The sequence below is a fragment of the Festucalex cinctus genome, chromosome 19 (assembly GCF_051991245.1).
Source record: "Festucalex cinctus isolate MCC-2025b chromosome 19, RoL_Fcin_1.0, whole genome shotgun sequence".
NCBI classification, from domain to species: Eukaryota; Metazoa; Chordata; class Actinopteri; order Syngnathiformes; family Syngnathidae; genus Festucalex; species Festucalex cinctus.
Window position 1 is genome coordinate 17031786 of NC_135429.1, and position 25263 is coordinate 17057048.

The window sequence follows — 25263 nt, forward strand, 5'->3', positions numbered from 1 at the left end:
AACTTCTACAATCTCTCGAACCTGAGAAAATTGCAAATTACATGCAGCAAAAAACTGTCTGTTAATTGGCCAAGCTCATCGGAAGACGGAGGATGTAGGGCTTCTTCTGTGTCACTCATCTCAAGAGATGCTGGTCTTGATCGGTCCATTAGTTCTCCTCTCTGTTGGTGATTGACGCAAAAAAATAAAATAAACACATAGTTATTACCTTGTCTTTTCGATGGATCATCTGACCAGGGATGTGAATTTTTACTAGGGCTGCACAATATATAGAAAAAATATGATATTGCGATATTGGCTCTTGCAATATGCATATCGCAAAGGCATGCAATAAGTTCTTGAGCTTAGGGCTCAATACCACAGCGGTGTTGCAATGTAGATGTTACCTAAATGTCACAACAGATGTGATCAATGTGTTTGTGTTTAAAAATATTGTTCAAGCATTTTGGCAATTTCCATACACTGCATAGACTGTAGACTATTTCATAGTTTACCTGCATTGAGCTACTTGGTGCTGGATCCAAATCAGAGGACCTCTCTGGGTTATCCACTTGATTAATTCTTGTCCTCCTGTGCTGATGTCTCTGACTCCGCTTCCTCAAGGATCGTCTCTGCATAGTCAGTAGAAAATACATAAATGCCATTTTATCATTTGCTGTCGACTGAAAATGACATCACAGACCGATGACCAATCACAGGTCAGCTTCAGAAAACAGGGGAGCTGTAATTGGTCATTAACTGAGCACTGAGTAACTGTGATGGCAAAATGGCCGCCCCCTGAAATGGATAAAAATTAGTAGATTTTACTGCTTAATTTATATTCCAAAAACACAATATTAACCAGAATACCATGTTTAGACTAGTGGAGCTTCATCGAAAATATTATTGTAAAGAATATTTTTGGGTTGACTTCCTCTAATTTCTGTATTTCTATTGAAAAAGTCAAACTTTCATAGATTATAGCTTCAGGGCCCACAACTTAAGTGATTTCAAGTATTTATTTTTTTTATTTTTACATTATTAGGGCTTCCAGCTCATAAAACCAATAAAACAGGACATCAAAAAATTAGAATAATGGGAAGAAATCACCATGCATACTTCCCAGTATTTTGCATGGGGGGAAAAAAAAGATGGATCCATCCATCGATCCATCTTTTTTTTCCCCATACAAAACATTGGGAAGTGTGCATGGTAATTCCTTCACATTATTCAAATTTTGACATGTTTTAGTGTTTTATGAGCTGGAAGCCCAAATAATGTAAAAAATAATAATAATAATAAACAAATAAATACTTGAAATCACTTAAGTTGTGGGCCCTGAAGCTATAATCTATGAAAGTTTGATTTTTTCAATGGAATTACAGAAATTATTCAACTTTTTAAGGATATTCTAATTTTCTGACTAACACCTGTATAGTTGTGACCGTACGCAGTGCCTTTGTCAATAAGGAGGAAGATGAGGGTGGTGGGGTTCATTTGAGGTATGCTAATCCACAACAATCTCCGGTCCCAGTTTTCAAACAAGTCATCTTGTTTATGAATGCAATTTCTGCAGTACAGTAGTCTATGTATTTACACCACTCACGTCACAGAATATAAAATAGCATTACCTTCTGTGGCTGCTCGTCTGGGGTCTCGATGTCAGATGATACATCCGAGAGGAGTATTGTTTTTGCCTTGGAGGTCGTGTAAACGCGCAGCATTCCCATTTTACGTTCCTCATACAGCTGGCCCACTGTAACGTCAAGGGACACTAAATTGTGGCTATAATCACGAACACCGAAGTGAAAGTCTTCAATCGGTCCTTTTGACGAATGTCCATTTGGAAAAAACAATCCTTTTCCTGTCTCCAGCATCTCAGCCATGGTCACCGATTTGTCAACTGCCAAGTACCGTGTTCCACCTCCACCTCTTGCTCTTATTTGATGAAAAGAGCCGTTCTGAAAGTGTAGCCATCCCATCTCAACTCGCCGGGTGACTTTGGCTGCACTTTTATTTCCAGCACCGCGTGCTCCTCCTCGGTCGACAGCATTTTCCCGTTCAATACCAAGCCTTTCTCTGATGTTCTGCATGAGCGCAGATTTAGCAGTCTGAATTCCTCCCGAACGTTCGTTCGTCACGGTTCTCCGACGACAAAATGCTCTGATAGCAAGTCGGTCTCCATATCTCGTGACATACTGTCCCAACTCATCATCCGTCATAACACATATGACGTTAATGTCGATCTGTAATTAGAAATGCCAACTTAAAATATGCGAAGCATTTGAGGCTAGCATGAGGCTACAATAACAAAAGCAAGTAAAGACGCAAATTAAGCGTGCAGCATATGGGGTGTATTCATGTGACAAAAAGTTAACAATCATCCTTACCTTTTCTTATTTTAGTTGATCGATGACACTATTCGGTATATTCCTTGTTCTAAGGAAAGATTCAAAGTCCTCTTCTGCTGACATTGAGTCTGCACTGGAAGCAAGTTGAACAGTGGTCTACCGTTCGCCGCCACAAGCTAGCTCTCCTAGTTCCCGCTCGCAGGTGATGTTTCTCGTCCGGACGAGAAACTTTTCTTGTCCGGACGAGAAACTTTTCTTGTCCGGACGAGAAACTTTTCTTGTCCGGACGAGAAAGTTTCTCGTCCGAACGAGAAAGTTTCTTGTCCGGACGAGAAAGTTTCTCGTCCGGACGAGAAACATTTAATTTATTTTTTTTTCTCCCATGTCACTTTAGGGGCTCCGTACAAAGCTCCTCTGGGAGGGGGGAGAAAAAAAATGTCATTGCAATGCTTACTTATGGTGGAATTCATAAAGATCTTCCAAATTCCCAAAGATGACGTGCTGCTTATTGAGGATTTCTGGAGGTATCTCCGCCATCCCGTTGGTCATCTCCGACAGGTAAATCTGCATGAAGTCACACAAAAGTTCACTTGAGCTTCTTTTAGCGTTAAAAATAAACAAAACATGTAAACAGAAGTGAAACTCACATCAATGCATTCCCGCAGGTCTTGCACGTACGCCTTCTCCGTCTCAATCAGCTCTGCAATGATGAACCTTTACAAAATCATTAAACAAGGCACTGAAATCTTGCAAATGTATTTTGCATCAGCCAATGGCTAATAACTAAACCACAATCTGCCTTAGTTGAATTCAATAAAGCCACCCCTGTGTGTTGAACTGCATTTGCAACTTCACAAATAGTATCATGAATCACTTACACTTTTTTGCGTGCACTTTTTCTCCTCGCTGACTTTATGAGTGTTATCCCTCAACTTGACATTTGACCCCAGAGATGTGGCAGGAATGACATCCGGTGGGGGATCCTTAATCTGAAAAATGAGACAGAAATTACTGCATAATTGTCTTACTGGAAATGTAGGTCAATGAATCTGTTGACCTAAGCAACTTTTGAAGTACTTTTACTTTAATTTGGTTTTGACAGGACTAAAAAAAAAAAGCAAGGCAAATGGATTTGCAAGTTTTGATTTGATTAGATTGAATGATGTAAAATTGACAGTGTCTGAATGTCGACTTACAGCCTTGTTGGCGTCAAACGAGGTACCCAATGTCATGGTTTGTCTCTCAGTTCTGTTGTCTTTCTGTTTTTTTCCAGTGGCTCGTGAGTAGGGGGCGTTTCCTGTCCTGCCACACCTGTGGGTCATTCTAATCAGGGGCCTTTAAAAGGCATGGACACCTGCTGCTCTATGTCAGATTTGTTCCTTGCTCACTGCCAGTGTTCAATGTGTTCTCTGTACTCCCTTTTTTGCAAATCTCCTAGTCTCGTGTTTTTCATTGGCGTGTAAGTATTGCTGCAATATGTCTATTTCTGTAGTTTTTGGCTTAAGAGTGTGGTTCCTCGCATAGTTATGGTCCTTGCCTTTTGCAAGTGTTTTTTTTTTTTCTTCTTTTTCAAGTGTTTTGTTTTTTTGTGTTTTCCTTGACTTTTGCAAGCGTTTTTTGTATCTCCTTGTTTTCCTAGCTCTGGCAAGTGCTTTTTATTTTGTATTCTCTGCCGGTCTGCAAGTGTTGTTTGGAACTTTTTGTAATAAATACAAATTGTATTTTCCTTTCTTGGCCTATGTTTTTGGGATCCTTTATTCCACCGGTAACCCCGGTACATTACATCCAAGGTCTTCTCCATGCTGCGGTTGTGCTTGTCCATTTGCAGGGAAAAGTCCTGGAAGCAATTGTCCAATTCTGTCGCCCGTTTCTTGACCTCGCAAGCGTGACGTTGACCTTTGCCGCAGTCGTCGTCCGACTGTTGGATGAGCAACTTCACGCACTGCTCTGTTTCCTGCAGATGAGTAAGAATTTTTGCATGCTTGTATTAGAAATTAATATTTGTGTTGGACGTTGTTGCACTGAAAAGTTTCTAGACGGGAAAATAGTTTACTGCTATTAACAATGTGTGAATGACAAACATAATAGAAAGGAAAAGAAATGATAATTTATAATGTCTTATTTTTAATGCAACATTTTTTGGCACCTTGACAAGATAATCCCATATTAAATCGCAATATTTAATTGTGTTCGCAATTAGATTATGCTTCAAAATTGTTCACCCCTAGCTTGCATCCAGATGTCAAAGCAAGTGTGACGTGCAACCCACCTTGGCAATGATGCGCAAGTCCTCGCGATCTTGCAAAAGCTCCCGCCTGCTTTTGTGGATGCGAGAGCCAGTGGACAGGTAAACCTCACCCATGTCCTGAATGGTCCCAAGCAGCTAAAAACAGACAAACGTATGTTTTGGATTGAGTCTCATGAGGAAGTAAGAGACGAATGTTTTCGAACTGACCTGTTTGGCCCGACGTTCAAATGTCACAAAACTGACACTGCTCCAAATTCTCCTTCCTCATGTTCCACAAGTGAAGGACACGATCTTCTCTCTCCAGCAGGCCAGCAAGGATTTCTATGACGACAAAACAACAATCACACATTAGGGTACCTGAGATGATGAAAGATGAGATAAAACGGCATTTTAGAATTCTTAGTTATTTTACAATTTTCTAGTGGTGCTTTGAATAGTTTTTCAGACTATTTGTGCTCAGTTAATTAATTTGTACAATTTTCTTATGAGAGCATTTGGTTACGGCGATATGAATCCCTTCGTTTTGGTAAATACATTATTTTGTCCATACTGACTTTGAACTTCTTCTTTTTGTGAGTCATCGTGACTCTGCATTCCCATCTTGACACCATCCCTTTCCATGTACTTCAAGAAGATATCTGTGATTCTCCTGGCCATACTGCACGCCTGAGTAACAAAAAAGACAAACTCTTAAGTTAAGAGGTATAACAATGCAAAACTATGTTTGTATCTTCCAGGTGTCATTTGAACCTTGAGGAAGACTTCCTTCTGCTCCAAGTGTTTCCTGATCCTGAGGGTCAAATCCGCCTCACATTTGGGGTGGAGATTGTCCGCTCCTCCGCACCAGTCCTCCTCTCGCTGATAGTCCTGCTCCAGGCAGTCCAACACACGGCACACCTGCAAGGGAGAAATGAAGTCAGTCAGTGGTGTTCTTCTTGTTCCGTAGAATTGCATGTGTTCAAATTAGCCATCAAGGTAGGTTAATTCATTTTTTGGAATCAAACGTCAAACATTGATGTATAATGCATGTCCTACTTTTTCTGAGGTCTTGTAGAAGGCCACAGAAACGACGACCAGCTTGATTTTTCTTGGTGTTTTGCTCAAGAGCTGCAGCCAGTCAAATGTCGCACCCTCTGCGCAGTCTCTGTCCAGGTCCATGTCCTGGGTTCTGTATTTTCGCCAGCAGAACATCCTATTTGTGTGCACTGCTCAACTTTCAAAGCACTCTGGTGGAACTTCTGTAGGCAAGAGGTGGAGAACAGTCAGGAGATTGTTGCCATAAAGGAAGCACAATTTCATGGCAGCATTTCTGATTATATTGCCCAACTTACACAACAAAAACAACATAATAGCAGCTGTAATAAAACACTGTACATAAATTGCACATGAAATATACTAAATACGGCGGCACGGTAGTCGAGTGGTTAGCACGTCCGCTTCCCAGTTCTGAGGTCTCCGGTTCGAGTCCAGGCTCGGACCTTCCTGGGTGGAGTTTGCATGTTCTCCCCGTGCCCGCGTGGGTCTTCTCCGGGTACTCCGGTCTCCTCCCACATTCCAAAGACATGCATGGCAGGTTAATTGGACGTTCCGAATTGTCCCTAGGTGTGCGTGTGAGTGTGGATGGTTGTTCGTCTCTGTGTGCCCTGCGATTGGTTGGCAACCAGTCCAGGGTGTCCCCCGCCTACTGCCCAGAGCCAGCTGAGATAGGCGCCAGCAGCCCCCGCGACCCTTGTGAGGAATAAGCGGTCAAGAAAATGGATGGATGGATATACTAAATACAGTTTAAAAAAAAAAAAAGGTTTTTACAGTGGGAAACCAGCAGCTGCGGTTACCAGGGAAATTCTGTAATAAATGCAGTGGGGAAAGGTAAACTTTGCAGAACAGCTTGTTTATTTTACTGGTATTGAATGTACAATAAACAGACAATGTAAATTGTACAGAACAAAATAGTATAAAAGCGGCAAATGAAAATGAAGTACCATTTCCAGGCACATGCTGCTGTTATACTATTTTGTTATGTATCACTCTGTTTATTGTATTAATACCAGTAAAATAAAGTTAAGTAAAGTCGTTTACATTTCATCCACTTTTTTTTTATTTGCCTGGTAACCACAGCTGCCGGGTTTTCCCCGTAAAGACTACGGAATTTTTTTTTTCTTTCTTTTCTTTTCCCCAGTGTTATAGCTCCCTCGGTAATGGCGGTTCGACGTACGTCACGCGTCCGATCAGGCTGAATGCACAATGAAGTTTCAAAATACAGTAACGGCAGATTTCTAGCATAGTTGACAAACGGAAAAAATATTAACACAAACTGTCATAAACGCAGTCAGGCCTTGAAAACAACGCAAAAAGAAGGCAAATTTGAATTTTAGATGCCATGCTACCAAATTAAATGTAGTCTATAACCTAAGCAGTCGAACCAAAATGATTACGTTAAATCAAAACGCAGCCGTTTGGGATTCACAGGCAGCCACAACAAGCGCGGTTCTCTCACATAAAGGCTAAAATTGTGCAGTTCACAACTTACATGCACAAAATCAACACTGAAAGTTTGGAAAAAGCACACAAATTAAGACGTTTGCGAAGCTCTTAACGGCAAAACAGACTCACAGGTAGTGATGTGCTTCTCGGGTCGAATCCCTGAAGCGTGTGCCGAGTAATGCAGATGAGTGGTTCATGAACGGCGTGTCAATGCGTGTGTTGATGACGTACGTGGTGACGTTTGAAGCCCCACGAAGCAGGTGTACCACGTGACTGATTCAGGAAATGATTCGCTAGGTTTGAGTGTAGTTCGAAATAAAAGCGGCAAAGAAACGCTATGGATTCCCCTTCACTTTTTGTGTTTTCGGGTCCCTTATTGCGCTACTTTTTTTGCTTTTGGCATTCGATTTGACGAGCCTCTTTTTGCGATGGAACCAGCAAGAAAGAGATTTTCCCTTGTTTAGGAGCACTTTGAGCAGATCTCACCTCAGAAGGTAATGCACTGCAATTACGGTACTATTTTAACAGATTCCAATAATAAAATAAAATAAAATGTGACAACACATAAAATTCACATTTTTCTGTTCACAGTTGAAAGTCCCCTTCAGTACTGGGAATCACAGAAATATACGCGTCCAATTCTATACAAACTTGCTCTCATATCGATGCACCCCTGCTTCATCAGTACCATGTGAAAGTTTTTTTCCAAAGCAGGTGAAATTCTCTGCAAAAAAAAGAAACCGCCTGAGTCCAAAAACTTCGGAAAAAATTGTTTTTAAATAAAAATGAATAAGCACTTTATTTACCTCATTTCACATTTTCACTTGTTGCATAAGCACAAACATAGACAAAGTAACACAGAACAATTCATGTTAAAACACTCTTCAAATATATATTCTTTTGTATTTAGAGCATGATTTACACCCCACCATTTTATTGCATGCACCAAGCATGTTATACATTTTTCTGTCCACATGATGGCGTAGTCGAGGAAATGAATCATCTTGAAGCCCCTACGTGTGTGTGAAGCATTTAACTGCAGGGCTTCACTGCTTTACGGGGCTTCATTTTGCCATCACTACTCACAGGCATTACACATTCAATTTGATATTTTAACGACATATTGGACTTGACAAAACACACACATAGAAAAATAGGAACACCAAAAAGCGACGAGTGGCTGACCCACAAATTTTGAAAAGTCCGTTTCTAACAAATACAAGTCTAACACTGTCATGGTTCGGTTCTCTGCCCTGTTGTGCTCTTGTTTTTTCAGTGCCTGTAACGAGCCCAATTGTATCTGATTGCAGACCGCAGAACGGAACACTACGCCCCCAAGCACGGAACACTCCTCCCCCAGCGGAACACTACGCCCCCGCAGGCTACGGGTAGTCTTAGAGGACAAAAGTCGGAACAATACGCCCCCCAATCTCGTAACGAGGGGGGCGTTCCCCAGCCCCGCACCTGCATCGCTTTAGTAATCAAGACTATAAGAGGACTCCGAGCAGCCACTGCCAGCTGTCGGATTATTATTTGCTCACCACTGTGTCCAAGTGTTCTCCTGTTGGTAAAGTTATTGAATCTGTTTTGGTCCTCGGTTAATTTTGTATTCACGTGTGTGTATCCGCGTCGCCTTTTGTTCTTCATTCCGTCTTTGATTCCGTGTCTCATTTCGTATAGTCCTTGCCGGGTGCAAGTGTTTTGTGTTAGATTCGTGCTCCTTGCCTTTTGCAAGTGTTTTGTTACATTCGCGTTCCTTGCCTTTTGCAAGTGTTTTGTGTTACATTCGTGCTCCTTGCCGTTTGCAAGTGTTTTGTGTTAGATTCGTGCTCCTTGCCTTTTGCAAGTGTTTTGTTACATTCGCGTTCCTTGCCTTTTGCAAGTGTTTTGTGTTACATTCGTGCTCCTTGCCGTTTGCAAGTGTTTTGTGTTACATTCGTGCTCCTTGCCTTTTGCAAGTGTTTTGTGTTAGATTCGTGCTCCTTGCCTTTTGCAAGTGTTTTGTTACATTCGCGTTCCTTGCCGTTTGCAAGTGTTTTGTGTTACATTCGTGCTCCTTGCCGTTTGCAAGTGTTTTGTGTTACATTCGTGCTCCTTGCCGTTTGCAAGTGTTTTGTTACATTCGTGCTCCTTGCCTTTTGCAAGTGTTTTGTGTTACATTCGTGCTCCTTGCCGTTTGCAAGTGTTTTGTGTTAGATTCGTGCTCCTTGCCGTTTGCAAGTGTTTTGTGTTAGATTCGTGCTCCTTGCCGTTTGCAAGTGTTTTGTGTTAGATTCGTGCTCCTTGCCGTTTGCAAGTGTTTTGTTACATTCGCGTTCCTTGCCGTTTGCAAGTGTTTTGTTACATTCGTGCTCCTTGCCGTTTGCAAGTGTTTTGTGTTACATTCGTGCTCCTTGCCGTTTGCAAGTGTTTTGTGTTACATTCGTGCTCCTTGCCTTTTGCAAGTATTTTGTGTTACATTCGTGCTCCTTGCCTTTTGCAAGTGTTTTGTTACATTCGTGCTCCTTGCCTTTTGCAAGTGTTTTGTTACATTCGTGCTCCTTGCCGTTTGCAAGTGTTTTGTGTTAGAGTCGTGCTCCTTGCCGTTTGCAAGTGTTTTGTGTTAGAGTCGTGCTCCTTGCCGTTTGCAAGTGTTTTGTGTTAGATTCGTGCTCCTTGCCGTTTGCAAGTGTTTTGTGTTAGATTCGTGCTCCTTGCCGTTTGCAAGTGTTTTGTTAGATTCGTGCTCCTTGCCGTTTGCAAGTGTTTTGTTACATTCGTGCTCCTTGCCGTTTGCAAGTGTTTTGTGTTACATTCGTGCTCCTTGCCGTTTGCAAGTGTTTTGTGTTACATTCGTGCTCCTTGCCGTTTGCAAGTGTTTTGTGTTACATTCGTGCTCCTTGCCGTTTGCAAGTGTTTTGTTACATTCGTGCTCCTTGCCGTTTGCAAGTGTTTTGTGTTAGATTCGTGCTCCTTGCCGTTTGCAAGTGTTTTGTTACATTCGTGCTCCTTGCCGTTTGCAAGTGTTTTGTGTTAGATTCGTGCTCCTTGCCGTTTGCAAGTGTTTTGTGTTAGATTCGTGCTCCTTGCCGTTTGCAAGTGTTTTGTGTTAGATTCGTGCTCCTTGCCGTTTGCAAGTGTTTTGTGTTAGATTCGTGCTCCTTGCCGTTTGCAAGTGTTTTGTTACATTCGTGCTCCTTGCCTTTTGCAAGTGTTTTGTTACATTCGCGTTCCTTGCCTTTTGCAAGTGTTTTGTGTTACATTCGTGCTCCTTGCCGTTTGCAAGTGTTTTGTGTTACATTCGTGCTCCTTGCCTTTTGCAAGTGTTTTGTGTTAGATTCGTGCTCCTTGCCTTTTGCAAGTGTTTTGTTACATTCGCGTTCCTTGCCGTTTGCAAGTGTTTTGTGTTACATTCGTGCTCCTTGCCGTTTGCAAGTGTTTTGTGTTACATTCGTGCTCCTTGCCGTTTGCAAGTGTTTTGTTACATTCGTGCTCCTTGCCTTTTGCAAGTGTTTTGTGTTACATTCGTGCTCCTTGCCGTTTGCAAGTGTTTTGTGTTAGATTCGTGCTCCTTGCCGTTTGCAAGTGTTTTGTGTTAGATTCGTGCTCCTTGCCGTTTGCAAGTGTTTTGTGTTAGATTCGTGCTCCTTGCCGTTTGCAAGTGTTTTGTTACATTCGCGTTCCTTGCCGTTTGCAAGTGTTTTGTTACATTCGTGCTCCTTGCCGTTTGCAAGTGTTTTGTGTTACATTCGTGCTCCTTGCCGTTTGCAAGTGTTTTGTGTTACATTCGTGCTCCTTGCCTTTTGCAAGTATTTTGTGTTACATTCGTGCTCCTTGCCTTTTGCAAGTGTTTTGTTACATTCGTGCTCCTTGCCTTTTGCAAGTGTTTTGTTAGATTCGTGCTCCTTGCCGTTTGCAAGTGTTTTGTGTTAGAGTCGTGCTCCTTGCCGTTTGCAAGTGTTTTGTGTTAGATTCGTGCTCCTTGCCGTTTGCAAGTGTTTTGTGTTAGATTCGTGCTCCTTGCCGTTTGCAAGTGTTTTGTGTTAGATTCGTGCTCCTTGCCGTTTGCAAGTGTTTTGTTAGATTCGTGCTCCTTGCCGTTTGCAAGTGTTTTGTTACATTCGTGCTCCTTGCCGTTTGCAAGTGTTTTGTGTTACATTCGTGCTCCTTGCCGTTTGCAAGTGTTTTGTGTTACATTCGTGCTCCTTGCCGTTTGCAAGTGTTTTGTGTTACATTCGTGCTCCTTGCCGTTTGCAAGTGTTTTGTTACATTCGTGCTCCTTGCCGTTTGCAAGTGTTTTGTGTTAGATTCGTGCTCCTTGCCGTTTGCAAGTGTTTTGTTACATTCGTGCTCCTTGCCGTTTGCAAGTGTTTTGTGTTAGATTCGTGCTCCTTGCCGTTTGCAAGTGTTTTGTTACATTCGTGCTCCTTGCCGTTTGCAAGTGTTTTGTGTTAGATTCGTGCTCCTTGCCGTTTGCAAGTGTTTTGTGTTAGATTCGTGCTCCTTGCCGTTTGCAAGTGTTTTGTGTTAGATTCGTGCTCCTTGCCGTTTGCAAGTGTTTTGTGTTAGATTCGTGCTCCTTGCCGTTTGCAAGTGTTTTGTGTTAGATTCGTGCTCCTTGCCGTTTGCAAGTGTTTTGTGTTAGATTCGTGCTCCTTGCCGTTTGCAAGTGTTTTGTTACATTCGTGCTCCTTGCCGTTTGCAAGTGTTTTGTGTTAGATTCGTGCTCCTTGCCGTTTGCAAGTGTTTTGTGTTACATTCGTGCTCCTTGCCGTTTGCAAGTGTTTTGTGTTACATTCGTGCTCCTTGCCGTTTGCAAGTGTTTTGTGTTACATTCGTGCTCCTTGCCGTTTGCAAGTGTTTTGTGTTACATTCGTGCTCCTTGCCGTTTGCAAGTGTTTTGTTACATTCGTGCTCCTTGCCGTTTGCAAGTGTTTTGTGTTACATTCGTGCTCCTTGCCTTTTGCAAGTGTTTTGTTACATTCGTGCTCCTTGCCTTTTGCAAGTGTTTTGTTACATTCGTGCTCCTTGCCGTTTGCAAGTGTTTTGTGTTAGATTCGTGCTCCTTGCCTTTTGCAAGTGTTTTGTTAGATTCGTGCTCCTTGCCTTTTGCAAGTGTTTTGTGTTACATTCGTGCTCCTTGCCTTTTGCAAGTGTTTTGTGTTACATTCGTGCTCCTTGCCTTTTGCAAGTGTTTTGTGTTACATTCGTGCTCCTTGCCGTTTGCAAGTGTTTTGTGTTACATTCGTGCTCCTTGCCGTTTGCAAGTGTTTTGTGTTAGATTCGTGCTCCTTGCCTTTTGCAAGTGTTTTGTGTTAGATTCGTGCTCCTTGCCTTTTGCAAGTGTTTTGTTACATTCGTGCTCCTTGCCGTTTGCAAGTGTTTTGTGTTACATTCGTGCTCCTTGCCGTTTGCAAGTGTTTTGTGTTACATTCGTGCTCCTTGCCGTTTGCAAGTGTTTTGTGTTACATTCGTGCTCCTTGCCGTTTGCAAGTGTTTTGTGTTACATTCGTGCTCCTTGCCGTTTGCAAGTGTTTTGTGTTACATTCGTGCTCCTTGCCGTTTGCAAGTGTTTTGTGTTAGATTCGTGCTCCTTGCCGTTTGCAAGTGTTTTGTTACATTCGCGTTCCTTGTCGTTTGCAAGTGTTTTGTTACATTCGTGCTCCTTGCCGTTTGCAAGTGTTTTGTGTTACATTCGTGCTCCTTTCCGTTTGCAAGTGTTTTGTGTTACATTCGTGCTCCTTGCCTTTTGCAAGTGTTTTGTGTTACATTCGTGCTCCTTGCCTTTTGCAAGTGTTTTGTTACATTCGTGCTCCTTGCCTTTTGCAAGTGTTTTGTTACATTCGTGCTCCTTGCCTTTTGCAAGTGTTTTGTTAGATTCGTGCTCCTTGCCGTTTGCAAGTGTTTTGTGTTAGTCGTGCTCCTTGCCGTTTGCAAGTGTTTTGTGTTAGAGTCGTGCTCCTTGCCGTTTGCAAGTGTTTTGTGTTAGAGTCGTGCTCCTTGCCGTTTGTAAGTGTTTTGTGTTAGATTCGTGCTCCTTGCCGTTTGCAAGTGTTTTGTGTTAGATTCGTGCTCCTTGCCGTTTGCAAGTGTTTTGTGTTAGATTCGCGCTCCTTGCCGTTTGCAAGTGTTTTGTGTTAGATTCGTGCTCCTTGCCGTTTGCAAGTGTTTTGTGTTAGATTCGCGCTCCTTGCCGTTTGCAAGTGTTTTGTTAGATTCGTGCTCCTTGCCGTTTGCAAGTGTTTTGTTAGATTCGTGCTCCTTGCCGTTTGCAAGTGTTTTGTTACATTCGTGCTCCTTGCCGTTTGCAAGTGTTTTGTGTTACATTCGTGCTCCTTGCCGTTTGCAAGTGTTTTGTGTTACATTCGTGCTCCTTGCCGTTTGCAAGTGTTTTGTGTTACATTCGTGCTCCTTGCCGTTTGCAAGTGTTTTGTTACATTCGTGCTCCTTGCCGTTTGCAAGTGTTTTGTTACATTCGTGCTCCTTGCCGTTTGCAAGTGTTTTGTGTTAGATTCGTGCTCCTTGCCGTTTGCAAGTGTTTTGTGTTAGATTCGTGCTCCTTGCCGTTTGCAAGTGTTTTGTGTTAGATTCGTGCTCCTTGCCGTTTGCAAGTGTTTTGTGTTAGATTCGTGCTCCTTGCCGTTTGCAAGTGTTTTGTGTTAGATTCGTGCTCCTTGCCGTTTGCAAGTGTTTTGTGTTAGATTCGTGCTCCTTGCCGTTTGCAAGTGTTTTGTGTTAGATTCGTGCTCCTTGCCGTTTGCAAGTGTTTTGTGTTACATTCGTGCTCCTTGCCGTTTGCAAGTGTTTTGTTACATTCGTGCTCCTTGCCGTTTGCAAGTGTTTTGTGTTACATTCGTGCTCCTTGCCGTTTGCAAGTGTTTTGTGTTACATTCGTGCTCCTTGCCGTTTGCAAGTGTTTTGTGTTACATTCGTGCTCCTTGCCGTTTGCAAGTGTTTTGTGTTACATTCGTGCTCCTTGCCGTTTGCAAGTGTTTTGTGTTACATTCGTGCTCCTTGCCGTTTGCAAGTGTTTTGTGTTACATTCGTGCTCCTTGCCGTTTGCAAGTGTTTTGTGTTACATTCGTGCTCCTTGCCTTTTGCAAGTGTTTTGTGTTACATTCGTGCTCCTTGCCGTTTGCAAGTGTTTTGTGTTACATTCGTGCTCCTTGCCGTTTGCAAGTGTTTTGTGTTACATTCGTGCTCCTTGCCGTTTGCAAGTGTTTTGTTACATTCGTGCTCATATGGAGAGAAATTTGTCATTTTCAATCAAAAAAAAAAAAATTCAATCAAACAAAAAGGGGATTTGCAACCTCAAATAAATTTTAATCAAACAAAAAAGGGTTTTCATATAAAATAAAAATTTGCAAACAAAAAAAAACATTTCAAACATGGATTTGTATTTTAATAAAATCTTTTGCAAACATTTTTTTCGTTTTGTTTGCGAATCTGTTTTTTGGTTGCGAATCTGTTTTTTGATTGAAACCTGTTTTTTGGTTGCCAATCTTTTTCTGTGTTGTGTGGGCGGGGTCCTCCGTTCAACCGATGATAGAAGCCTTGTCATTGGTCAGCTTGGAAGCCGCTGCGACAACTTTCATTGGTCAGATAGGAATGGGGGTGTGACAATGTTCGTCTGACTATTTCCTGGTTCATTTTGTCCAGTCGCCGCCAGCATCGAGGTAAATATAACCCCCCCCCCTCACTTCTAGTTTTCCGTTTTGTTTATCTGACATTTATCTAAAAGCAACCCTTGATCTATCGTTTATCCGGTGATTTGTTCTAACCATTACAATTAACGTAATCACTCACTCAGCATTGCTTAGCCATGTTAGCTAGCTCGGTAACTGATGGTCTGATACATGATACATACATACATTTGTTTCACATACAGGCAGGGCTGGGAATCGAATTTATTTACACTAGCTGCTTCCCCTAAATCTTGGATGTTTGAAGTAGAGATTCAATTCGTGATAATTCTGTGATTATTATTTATTGGTCCTGGTTGTTTACTGTACGAGTCAGGTTGAAAAAGAGGGGGAACTCATGCACCGTCAAAGCGGTGACATTGCTACTACTAGGATCCAGGCCACGTAAACGTTTGATTTTGGTTAGTCTAGTCATGAATCGTGATGTTTTGTTGGTACGAGAAACGGCCCAAATAAACGGCCTGCTGAGATAGCTGTTATTATGCTTATTCCTGATTATTTTATTACATCATTACATTAATAAAATGCTAATTATTAATCACTTATGAGAAGTTCTGGTCATTGAAATAAGTAGCCTCTGCTACATTTATTATGTCTTGGTGGTTTGAAATACAGAGGAAGTGACTGAGATTACGTAATATAAATACATTTAGTTCCTGTGATTGTTTCATTGTAGTTTTCCTGTTTCAATAATGTTCAAAACATGTGTCAAACATAACTTTGTCAGTTTTTTTTTTTTTTTACATGTTTGGTACTTAATTCAAGCACACTTTTCTTTACTTTTTAGATGCAGAAGATGAAGTTGGTGGTTGGTCACCTCTCTTCATGAGGTGATGCTGTGGATAACTGAGCAGGGCCACAAGCACCTGCTTATGTCAGACAGAGAGCAATTTAAAATATCAATAAACTTTGACCACAATTGTGAGGTACACATGCCAGGTCACACATTATGTTACCCCCTGCACAAACACCATTACATTTCCAACTGCTCATATGAGTGATTACCATTCCTTTAAATCACATCTACTGACTGCTATCACCTTTGATGCCAGATTTGACACAGTGTAATTGAAAGGGCAAAAAAAAAAAAAAAAATCACATCCATTTCATTTTTTTGAGTAATTACAGGCTGTTCCTACCAAAATGTTTGTTTTAAGTTTAACAGTTCATTTTCTGAGCTTTCTTGATTTCTTGTTGGCAGGCCAATCATTTCTTGAGAAAAATGTCTGTATAAAATCTATAAAATGCTGAATAATTGACTGGTTGTTAGTTCATATGCATGCTTTTTTTAATGAAATAAAAGTCAAACTGTTTTGCACAGGAATTTATTTTCATTTTTTACATAAATTTAAATGACCCTTTGGGCCGCGAGACACTAGCACTAGAAGCAACATTGAGAGTCTGCAACTAAATGACGCGACCAAAACTCAAGGACTCCTTGTTTGGATTGATTTGCCGTAAAGCAACAAGTCTTTCCTCAGGTAAACGACAGTGGATGTCAGGTATAACGATCCCGTGTTCACCGTGATGGTCTCTTCGTGCCTCTTCAGCTTGCTGGATCTGTAATATCAAATACATTTATGAAAGCTACAGTAACTCCAAGAACTTTTACTCATATAAAGTTTTTTCCTCTGGTTATCTACGTTTTTACCAGCAATAAAACTGCCCTGGCCTGCTCCTCTTACAGTAAACATGCATCTCGCTATGTCTACATTTTCTACCCCTTGGTCTGCTCGCACTCTAAAAGAAAAAATCTAGTCAGTGTAATTGCAAAAGTACACCTACAACTCAGATTCCCCTTCTGTTTCAATCTGACTCATACAGTAAACAACCAGGACCAATAAATAATAATCACAGAATTATCACGAATTTAATCTCTACTTCAAACATCCAAAATTAAGGGGAAGCAGCTAGTGTAAATATATTCGATTCCCAGTCCTGCTTGTATGTAAAGCGAATGCAAAGGTTTCTTTAGGAGTTAAAAAACAAAACAAAAAAAACCTTCATACTAACCGCTATCCCAATGAGTCGTATATTTGTGTTTTGACTGCCAACAACATAGCTTCATGACTGACTCATGTATCGGACCATCAGTTACCTAGCTAGCAAACATGGCTAAGCAATGCTGAGTGAGTGATTACGTTAATTGTAATGGTTAGAACAAATCACCGGATAAACGATAGATCAAGGGTTGCTTTTAGATAAATGTCAGATAAACAAAACGGAAAACTAGAAGTGAGGGGGGGGGGGTTATATTTACCTCGATGCTGGCGGCGACTGGACAAAATGAACCAGGAAATAGTCAGACGAACATTGTCACACCCCCATTCCTATCTGACCAATGAAAGTTGTCGCAGCGGCTTCCAAGCTGACCAATGACAAGGCTTCTATCATCGGTTGAACGGAGGACCCCGCCCACACAACACAGAAAAAGATTCGCAACCAAAAAACAGGTTTCAATCAAAAAACAGATTCGCAACCAAAAAACAGATTCGCAAACAAAACGAAAAAAATGTTTGCAAAAGATTTTATTAAAATACAAATCCATGTTTGAAATGTTTTTTGTTTGCAAATTTTTATTTTATATGAAAACCCTTTTTTGTTTGATTAAAATTTATTTGAGGTTGCAAATCCCCTTTTTGTTTGATTGAAATTTTTTTTTGATTGCAAATCCCCTTTTTGTTTGATTGAAATTTTTTTTTGATTGCAAATTCCTTTTTTGTTTGATTGAAAATAAAGACACAAATTTCTCTCCATATGCTCCTTGCCGTTTGCAAGTGTTTTTTGTTAGATTCGTGCTCCTTGCCGTTTGCAAGTGTTTTGTGTTACATTCGTGCTCCTTGCCTTTTGCAAGTGTTTTGTTACATTCGTGCTCCTTGCCTTTTGCAAGTGTTTTGTGTTAGATTCGTGCTCCTTGCCTTTTGCAAGTGTTTTGTTAGATTCGTGCTCCTTGCCTTTTGCAAGTGTTTTGTGTTAGATTCGTGCTCCTTGCCGTTTGCAAGTGTTTTGTGTTACATTCGTGCTCCTTGCCGTTTGCAAGTGTTTTGTGTCAGATTCGTGCTCCTTGCCTTTTGCAAGTGTTTTGTTACATTCGTGCTCCTTGCCTTTTGCAAGTGTTTTGTTAGATTCGTGCTCCTTGCCTTTTGCAAGTGTTTTGTTACATTCGTGCTCCTTGCCTTTTGCAAGTGTTTTGTTAGATTCGCGCTCCTTGCCGTTTGCAAGTGTTTTGTGTTAGATTCGTGCTCCTTGCCGTTTGCAAGTGTTTTGTTAGATTCGTGCTCCTTGCCGTTTGCAAGTGTTTTGTTACATTCGTGCTCCTTGCCGTTTGCAAGTGTTTTGTGTTACATTCGTGCTCCTTGCCGTTTGCAAGTGTTTTGTGTTACATTCGTGCTCCTTGCCTTTTGCAAGTGTTTTGTTACATTCGTGCTCCTTGCCTTTTGCAAGTGTTTTGTTACATTCGTGCTCCTTGCCTTTTGCAAGTGTTTTGTTAGATTCGTGCTCCTTGCCGTTTGCAAGTGTTTTGTTAGATTCGTGCTCCTTGCCGTTTGCAAGTGTTTTGTGTTAGATTCGTGCTCCTTGCCGTTTGCAAGTGTTTTGTGTTAGATTCGTGCTCCTTGCCGTTTGCAAGTGTTTTGTGTTAGATTCGTGCTCCTTGCCATTTGCAAGTGTTTTGTGTTACATTCGTGCTCCTTGCCTTTTGCAAGTGTTTTGTTACATTCGTGCTCCTTGCCTTTTGCAAGTGTTTTGTTACATTCGTGCTCCTTGCCGTTTGCAAGTGTTTTGTGTTAGATTCGTGCTCCTTGCCGTTTGCAAGTGTTTTGTGTTAGATTCGTGCTCCTTGCCGTTTGCAAGTGTTTTGTTAGATTCGTGCTCCTTGCCGTTTGCAAGTGTTTTGTTAGATTCGTGCTCCTTGCCGTTTGCAAGTGTTTTGTTACATTCGTGCTCCTTGCCGTTTGCAAGTGTTTTGTGTTACATTCGTGCTCCTTGCCGTTTGCAAGTGTTTTGTGTTACATTCGTGCTCCTTGCCGTTTGCAAGTGTTTTGTGTTACATTCGTGCTCCTTGCCTTTTGCAAGTGTTTTGTTACATTCGTGCTCCTTGCCGTTTGCAAGTGTTTTGTGTTAGATTCGTGCTCCTTGCCGTTTGCAAGTGTTTTGTGTTAGATTCGTGCTCCTTGCCGTTTGCAAGTGTTTTGTGTTACATTCGTGCTCCTTGCCGTTTGCAAGTGTTTTGTGTTACATTCGTGCTCCTTGCCGTTTGCAAGTGTTTTGTGTTACATTCGTGCTCCTTGCCTTTTGCAAGTGTTTTGTTACATTCGTGCTCCTTGCCGTTTGCAAGTGTTTTGTGTTAGATTCGTGCTCCTTGCCGTTTGCAAGTGTTTTGTGTTACATTCGTGCTCCTTGCCGTTTGCAAGTGTTTTGTGTTACATTCGTGCTCCTTGCCGTTTGCAAGTGTTTTGTGTTACATTCGTGCTCCTTGCCGTTTGCAAGTGTTTTGTTACATTCGTGCTCCTTGCCGTTTGCAAGTGTTTTGTGTTACATTCGTGCTCCTTGCCTTTTGCAAGTGTTTTGTTACATTCGTGCTCCTTGCCGTTTGCAAGTGTTTTGTGTTAGATTCGTGCTCCTTGCCTTTTGCATGTGTTTTGTGTTAGATTCGTGCTCCTTGCCTTTTGCAAGTGTTTTGTGTTACATTCGTGCTCCTTGCCTTTTGCAAGTGTTTTGTGTTACATTCGTGCTCCTTGCCTTTTGCAAGTGTTTTGTGTTACATTCGTGCTCCTTGCCGTTTGCAAGTGTTTTGTGTTAGATTCGTGCTCCTTGCCTTTTGCAAGTGTTTTGTGTTAGATTCGTGCTCCTTGCCTTTTGCAAGTGTTTTGTTACATTCGTGCTCCTTGCCGTTTGCAAGTGTTTTGTGTTACATTCGTGCTCCTTGCCGTTTGCAAGTGTTTTGTGTTACATTCGTGCTCCTTGCCGTTTGCAAGTGTTTTGTGTTACATTCGTGCTCCTTGCCGTTTGCAAGTGTTTTGTGTTACATTCGTGCTCCTTGCCGTTTGCAAGTGTTTTGTGTCAGATTCGTGCTCCTTGCCTTTTGCAAGTGTTTTGTTACATTCGTGCTCCTTGCCTTTTGCAAGTGTTTTGTTAGATTCGTGCTCCTTGCCTTTTGCAAGTGTTTTGTTACATTCGTGCTCCTTGCCTTTTGCAAGTGTTTTGTTAGATTCGCGCTCCTTGCCGTTTGCAAGTGTTTTGTGTTAGATTCGTGCTCCTTGCCGTTTGCTAGTGTTTTGTTAGATTCGTGCTCCTTGCCGTTTGCAAGTGTTTTGTTACATTCGTGCTCCTTGCCGTTTGCAAGTGTTTTGTGTTACATTCGTGCTCCTTGCCGTTTGCAAGTGTTTTGTGTTACATTCGTGCTCCTTGCCTTTTGCAAGTGTTTTGTTACATTCGTGCTCCTTGCCTTTTGCAAGTGTTTTGTTACATTCGTGCTCCTTGCCTTTTGCAAGTGTTTTGTTAGATTCGTGCTCCTTGCCGTTTGCAAGTGTTTTGTTAGATTCGTGCTCCTTGCCGTTTGCAAGTGTTTTGTGTTAGATTCGTGCTCCTTGCCGTTTGCAAGTGTTTTGTGTTAGATTCGTGCTCCTTGCCGTTTGCAAGTGTTTTGTGTTAGATTCGTGCTCCTTGCCATTTGCAAGTGTTTTGTGTTACATTCGTGCTCCTTGCCTTTTGCAAGTGTTTTGTTACATTCGTGCTCCTTGCCTTTTGCAAGTGTTTTGTTACATTCGTGCTCCTTGCCGTTTGCAAGTGTTTTGTGTTAGATTCGTGCTCCTTGCCGTTTGCAAGTGTTTTGTGTTAGATTCGTGCTCCTTGCCGTTTGCAAGTGTTTTGTTAGATTCGTGCTCCTTGCCGTTTGCAAGTGTTTTGTTAGATTCGTGCTCCTTGCCGTTTGCAAGTGTTTTGTTACATTCGTGCTCCTTGCCGTTTGCAAGTGTTTTGTGTTACATTCGTGCTCCTTGCCGTTTGCAAGTGTTTTGTGTTACATTCGTGCTCCTTGCCGTTTGCAAGTGTTTTGTGTTACATTCGTGCTCCTTGCCTTTTGCAAGTGTTTTGTTACATTCGTGCTCCTTGCCGTTTGCAAGTGTTTTGTGTTAGATTCGTGCTCCTTGCCGTTTGCAAGTGTTTTGTGTTAGATTCGTGCTCCTTGCCGTTTGCAAGTGTTTTGTGTTACATTCGTGCTCCTTGCCGTTTGCAAGTGTTTTGTGTTACATTCGTGCTCCTTGCCGTTTGCAAGTGTTTTGTGTTACATTCGTGCTCCTTGCCTTTTGCAAGTGTTTTGTTACATTCGTGCTCCTTGCCGTTTGCAAGTGTTTTGTGTTAGATTCGTGCTCCTTGCCGTTTGCAAGTGTTTTGTGTTACATTCGTGCTCCTTGCCGTTTGCAAGTGTTTTGTGTTACATTCGTGCTCCTTGCCGTTTGCAAGTGTTTTGTGTTACATTCGTGCTCCTTGCCGTTTGCAAGTGTTTTGTGTTACATTCGTGCTCCTTGCCGTTTGCAAGTGTTTTGTTACATTCGTGCTCCTTGCCGTTTGCAAGTGTTTTGTGTTACATTCGTGCTCCTTGCCTTTTGCAAGTGTTTTGTTACATTCGTGCTCCTTGCCGTTTGCAAGTGTTTTGTGTTAGATTCGTGCTCCTTGCCTTTTGCATGTGTTTTGTGTTAGATTCGTGCTCCTTGCCTTTTGCAAGTGTTTTGTGTTACATTCGTGCTCCTTGCCTTTTGCAAGTGTTTTGTGTTACATTCGTGCTCCTTGCCGTTTGCAAGTGTTTTGTTAGATTCGTGCTCCTTGCCGTTTGCAAGTGTTTTGTGTTAGATTCGTGCTCCTTGCCTTTTGCAAGTGTTTTGTGTTAGATTCGTGCTCCTTGCCTTTTGCAAGTGTTTTGTTACATTCGTGCTCCTTGCCGTTTGCAAGTGTTTTGTGTTACATTCGTGCTCCTTGCCGTTTGCAAGTGTTTTGTGTTACATTCGTGCTCCTTGCCGTTTGCAAGTGTTTTGTGTTACATTCGTGCTCCTTGCCGTTTGCAAGTGTTTTGTGTTACATTCGTGCTCCTTGCCGTTTGCAAGTGTTTTGTTACATTCGTGCTCCTTGCCGTTTGCAAGTGTTTTGTTACATTCGTGCTCCTTGCCGTTTGCAAGTGGTTTGTGTTAGATTCGTGCTCCTTGCCGTTTGCAAGTGTTTTGTGTTAGATTCGTGCTCCTTGCCGTTTGTAAGTGTTTTGTGTTAGATTCGTGCTCCTTGCCGTTTGCAAGTGTTTTGTGTTAGATTCGTGCTCCTTGCCGTTTGCAAGTGTTTTGTTACATTCGCGTTCCTTGCCGTTTGCAAGTGTTTTGTTACATTCGTGCTCCTTGCCGTTTGCAAGTGTTTTGTGTTACATTCGTGCTCCTTGCCGTTTGTAAGTGTTTTGTGTTACATTCGTGCTCCTTGCCTTTTGCAAGTGTTTTGTGTTACATTCGTGCTCCTTGCCTTTTGCAAGTGTTTTGTTACATTCGTGCTCCTTGCCGTTTGCAAGTGTTTTGTGTTACATTCGTGCTCCTTGCCGTTTGCAAGTGTTTTGTGTTACATTCGTGCTCCTTGCCGTTTGCAAGTGTTTTGTGTTACATTCGTGCTCCTTGCCGTTTGCAAGTGTTTTGTGTTACATTCGTGCTCCTTGCCGTTTGCAAGTGTTTTGTTACATTCGTGCTCCTTGCCTTTTGCAAGTGTTTTGTGTTACATTCGTGCTCCTTGCCGTTTGCAAGTGTTTTGTGTTAGATTCGTGCTCCTTGCCGTTTGCAAGTGTTTTGTGTTAGATTCGTGCTCCTTGCCGTTTGCAAGTGTTTTGTGTTAGATTCGTGCTCCTTGCCGTTTGCAAGTGTTTTGTTACATTCGCGTTCCTTGCCGTTTGCAAGTGTTTTGTTACATTCGTGCTCCTTGCCGTTTGCAAGTGTTTTGTGTTACATTCGTGCTCCTTGCCGTTTGTAAGTGTTTTGTGTTACATTCGTGCTCCTTGCCTTTTGCAAGTGTTTTGTGTTACATTCGTGCTCCTTGCCTTTTGCAAGTGTTTTGTTACATTCGTGCTCCTTGCCTTTTGCAAGTGTTTTGTTAGATTCGTGCTCCTTGCCGTTTGCAAGTGTTTTGTGTTAGAGTCGTGCTCCTTGCCGTTTGTAAGTGTTTTGTGTTAGATTCGTGCTCCTTGCCGTTTGCAAGTGTTTTGTGTTAGATTCGCGCTCCTTGCCGTTTGCAAGTGTTTTGTGTTAGATTCGTGCTCCTTGCCGTTTGCAAGTGTTTTGTTAGATTCGTGCTCCTTGCCGTTTGCAAGTGTTTTGTTAGATTCGTGCTCCTTGCCGTTTGCAATTGTTTTGTTAGATTCGTGCTCCTTGCCGTTTGCAAGTGTTTTGTTAGATTCGTGCTCCTTGCCGTTTGCAAGTGTTTTGTTACATTCGTGCTCCTTGCCGTTTGCAAGTGTTTTGTGTTACATTCGTGCTCCTTGCCGTTTGCAAGTGTTTTGTGTTACATTCGTGCTCCTTGCCGTTTGCAAGTGTTTTGTGTTACATTCGTGCTCCTTGCCGTTTGCAAGTGTTTTGTTACATTCGTGCTCCTTGCCGTTTGCAAGTGTTTTGTGTTAGATTCGTGCTCCTTGCCGTTTGCAAGTGTTTTGTGTTAGATTCGTGCTCCTTGCCGTTTGCAAGTGTTTTGTGTTAGATTCGTGCTCCTTGCCGTTTGCAAGTGTTTTGTGTTAGATTCGTGCTCCTTGCCGTTTGCAAGTGTTTTGTGTTAGATTCGTGCTCCTTGCCGTTTGCAAGTGTTTTGTGTTAGATTCGTGCTCCTTGCCGTTTGCAAGTGTTTTGTGTTAGATTCGTGCTCCTTGCCGTTTGCAAGTGTTTTGTGTTACATTCGTGCTCCTCGCCGTTTGCAAGTGTTTTGTGTTACATTCGTGCTCCTTGCCGTTTGCAAGTGTTTTGTTACATTCGTGCTCCTTGCCGTTTGCAAGTGTTTTGTGTTAGATTCGTGCTCCTTGCCGTTTGCAAGTGTTTTGTGTTACATTCGTGCTCCTTGCCGTTTGCAAGTGTTTTGTGTTACATTCGTGCTCCTTGCCGTTTGCAAGTGTTTTGTGTTACATTCGTGCTCCTTGCCGTTTGCAAGTGTTTTGTGTTACATTCGTGCTCCTTGCCGTTTGCAAGTGTTTTGTTACATTCGTGCTCCTTGCCGTTTGCAAGTGTTTTGTGTTACATTCGTGCTCCTTGCCGTTTGCAAGTGTTTTGTGTTACATTCGTGCTCCTTGCCGTTTGCAAGTGTTTTGTGTTAGATTCGTGCTCCTTGCCGTTTGCAAGTGTTTTGTGTTAGATTCGTGCTCCTTGCCGTTTGCAAGTGTTTTGTGTTAGATTCGTGCTCCTTGCCGTTTGCAAGTGTTTTGTGTTAGATTCGTGCTCCTTGCCGTTTGCAAGTGTTTTGTGTTAGATTCGTGCTCCTTGCCGTTTGCAAGTGTTTTGTGTTACATTCGTGCTCCTCGCCGTTTGCAAGTGTTTTGTGTTACATTCGTGCTCCTTGCCGTTTGCAAGTGTTTTGTTACATTCGTGCTCCTTGCCGTTTGCAAGTGTTTTGTGTTAGATTCGTGCTCCTTGCCGTTTGCAAGTGTTTTGTGTTACATTCGTGCTCCTTGCCGTTTGCAAGTGTTTTGTGTTACATTCGTGCTCCTTGCCGTTTGCAAGTGTTTTGTGTTACATTCGTGCTCCTTGCCGTTTGCAAGTGTTTTGTGTTACATTCGTGCTCCTTGCCGTTTGCAAGTGTTTTGTTACATTCGTGCTCCTTGCCGTTTGCAAGTGTTTTGTGTTACATTCGTGCTCCTTGCCGTTTGCAAGTGTTTTGTGTTACATTCGTGCTCCTTGCCGTTTGCAAGTGTTTTGTGTTACATTCGTGCTCCTTGCCTTTTGCAAGTGTTTTGTTACATTCGTGCTCCTTGCCGTTTGCAAGTGTTTTGTGTTAGATTCGTGCTCCTTGCCTTTTGCAAGTGTTTTGTTAGATTCGTGCTCCTTGCCTTTTGCAAGTGTTTTGTGTTACATTCGTGCTCCTTGCCTTTTGCAAGTGTTTTGTGTTACATTCGTGCTCCTTGCCTTTTGCAAGTGTTTTGTGTTACATTCGTGCTCCTTGCCGTTTGCAAGTGTTTTGTGTTACATTCGTGCTCCTTGCCGTTTGCAAGTGTTTTGTGTTAGATTCGTGCTCCTTGCCGTTTGCAAGTGTTTTGTGTTAGATTCGTGCTCCTTGCCTTTTGCAAGTGTTTTGTTACATTCGCGTTCCTTGCCGTTTGCAAGTGTTTTGTGTTACATTCGTGCTCCTTGCCGTTTGCAAGTGTTTTGTGTTACATTCGTGCTCCTTGCCGTTTGCAAGTGTTTTGTGTTACATTCGTGCTCCTTGCCGTTTGCAAGTGTTTTGTGTTACATTCGTGCTCCTTGCCGTTTGCAAGTGTTTTGTGTTACATTCGTGCTCCTTGCCGTTTGCAAGTGTTTTGTGT

General features: G+C 42.1%; 2 long non-coding RNA genes across 2 annotated transcripts in view; one reads left to right on the plus strand and one right to left on the minus strand.

Annotated features, from left to right (window-relative positions):
- The window catches only part of LOC144007448 (uncharacterized), a 224785-nt gene extending 208747 nt beyond the window's left edge, over positions 1–16038 (plus strand). The window contains exon 5 of the long non-coding RNA XR_013280175.1: positions 15529–16038. This is a non-coding gene — a long non-coding RNA (uncharacterized LOC144007448). The remainder of the gene's footprint in view (positions 1–15528) is intronic.
- On the minus strand, positions 22–1683 carry LOC144007164 (uncharacterized). Its single transcript, XR_013280106.1, has 3 exons — positions 1611–1683; positions 495–611; positions 22–161 (listed from the first exon to the last, which is right to left on the minus strand). It is a non-coding gene; the product is annotated as an uncharacterized LOC144007164 (long non-coding RNA).
- Positions 16039–25263: the final 9225 nt, after the last annotated feature.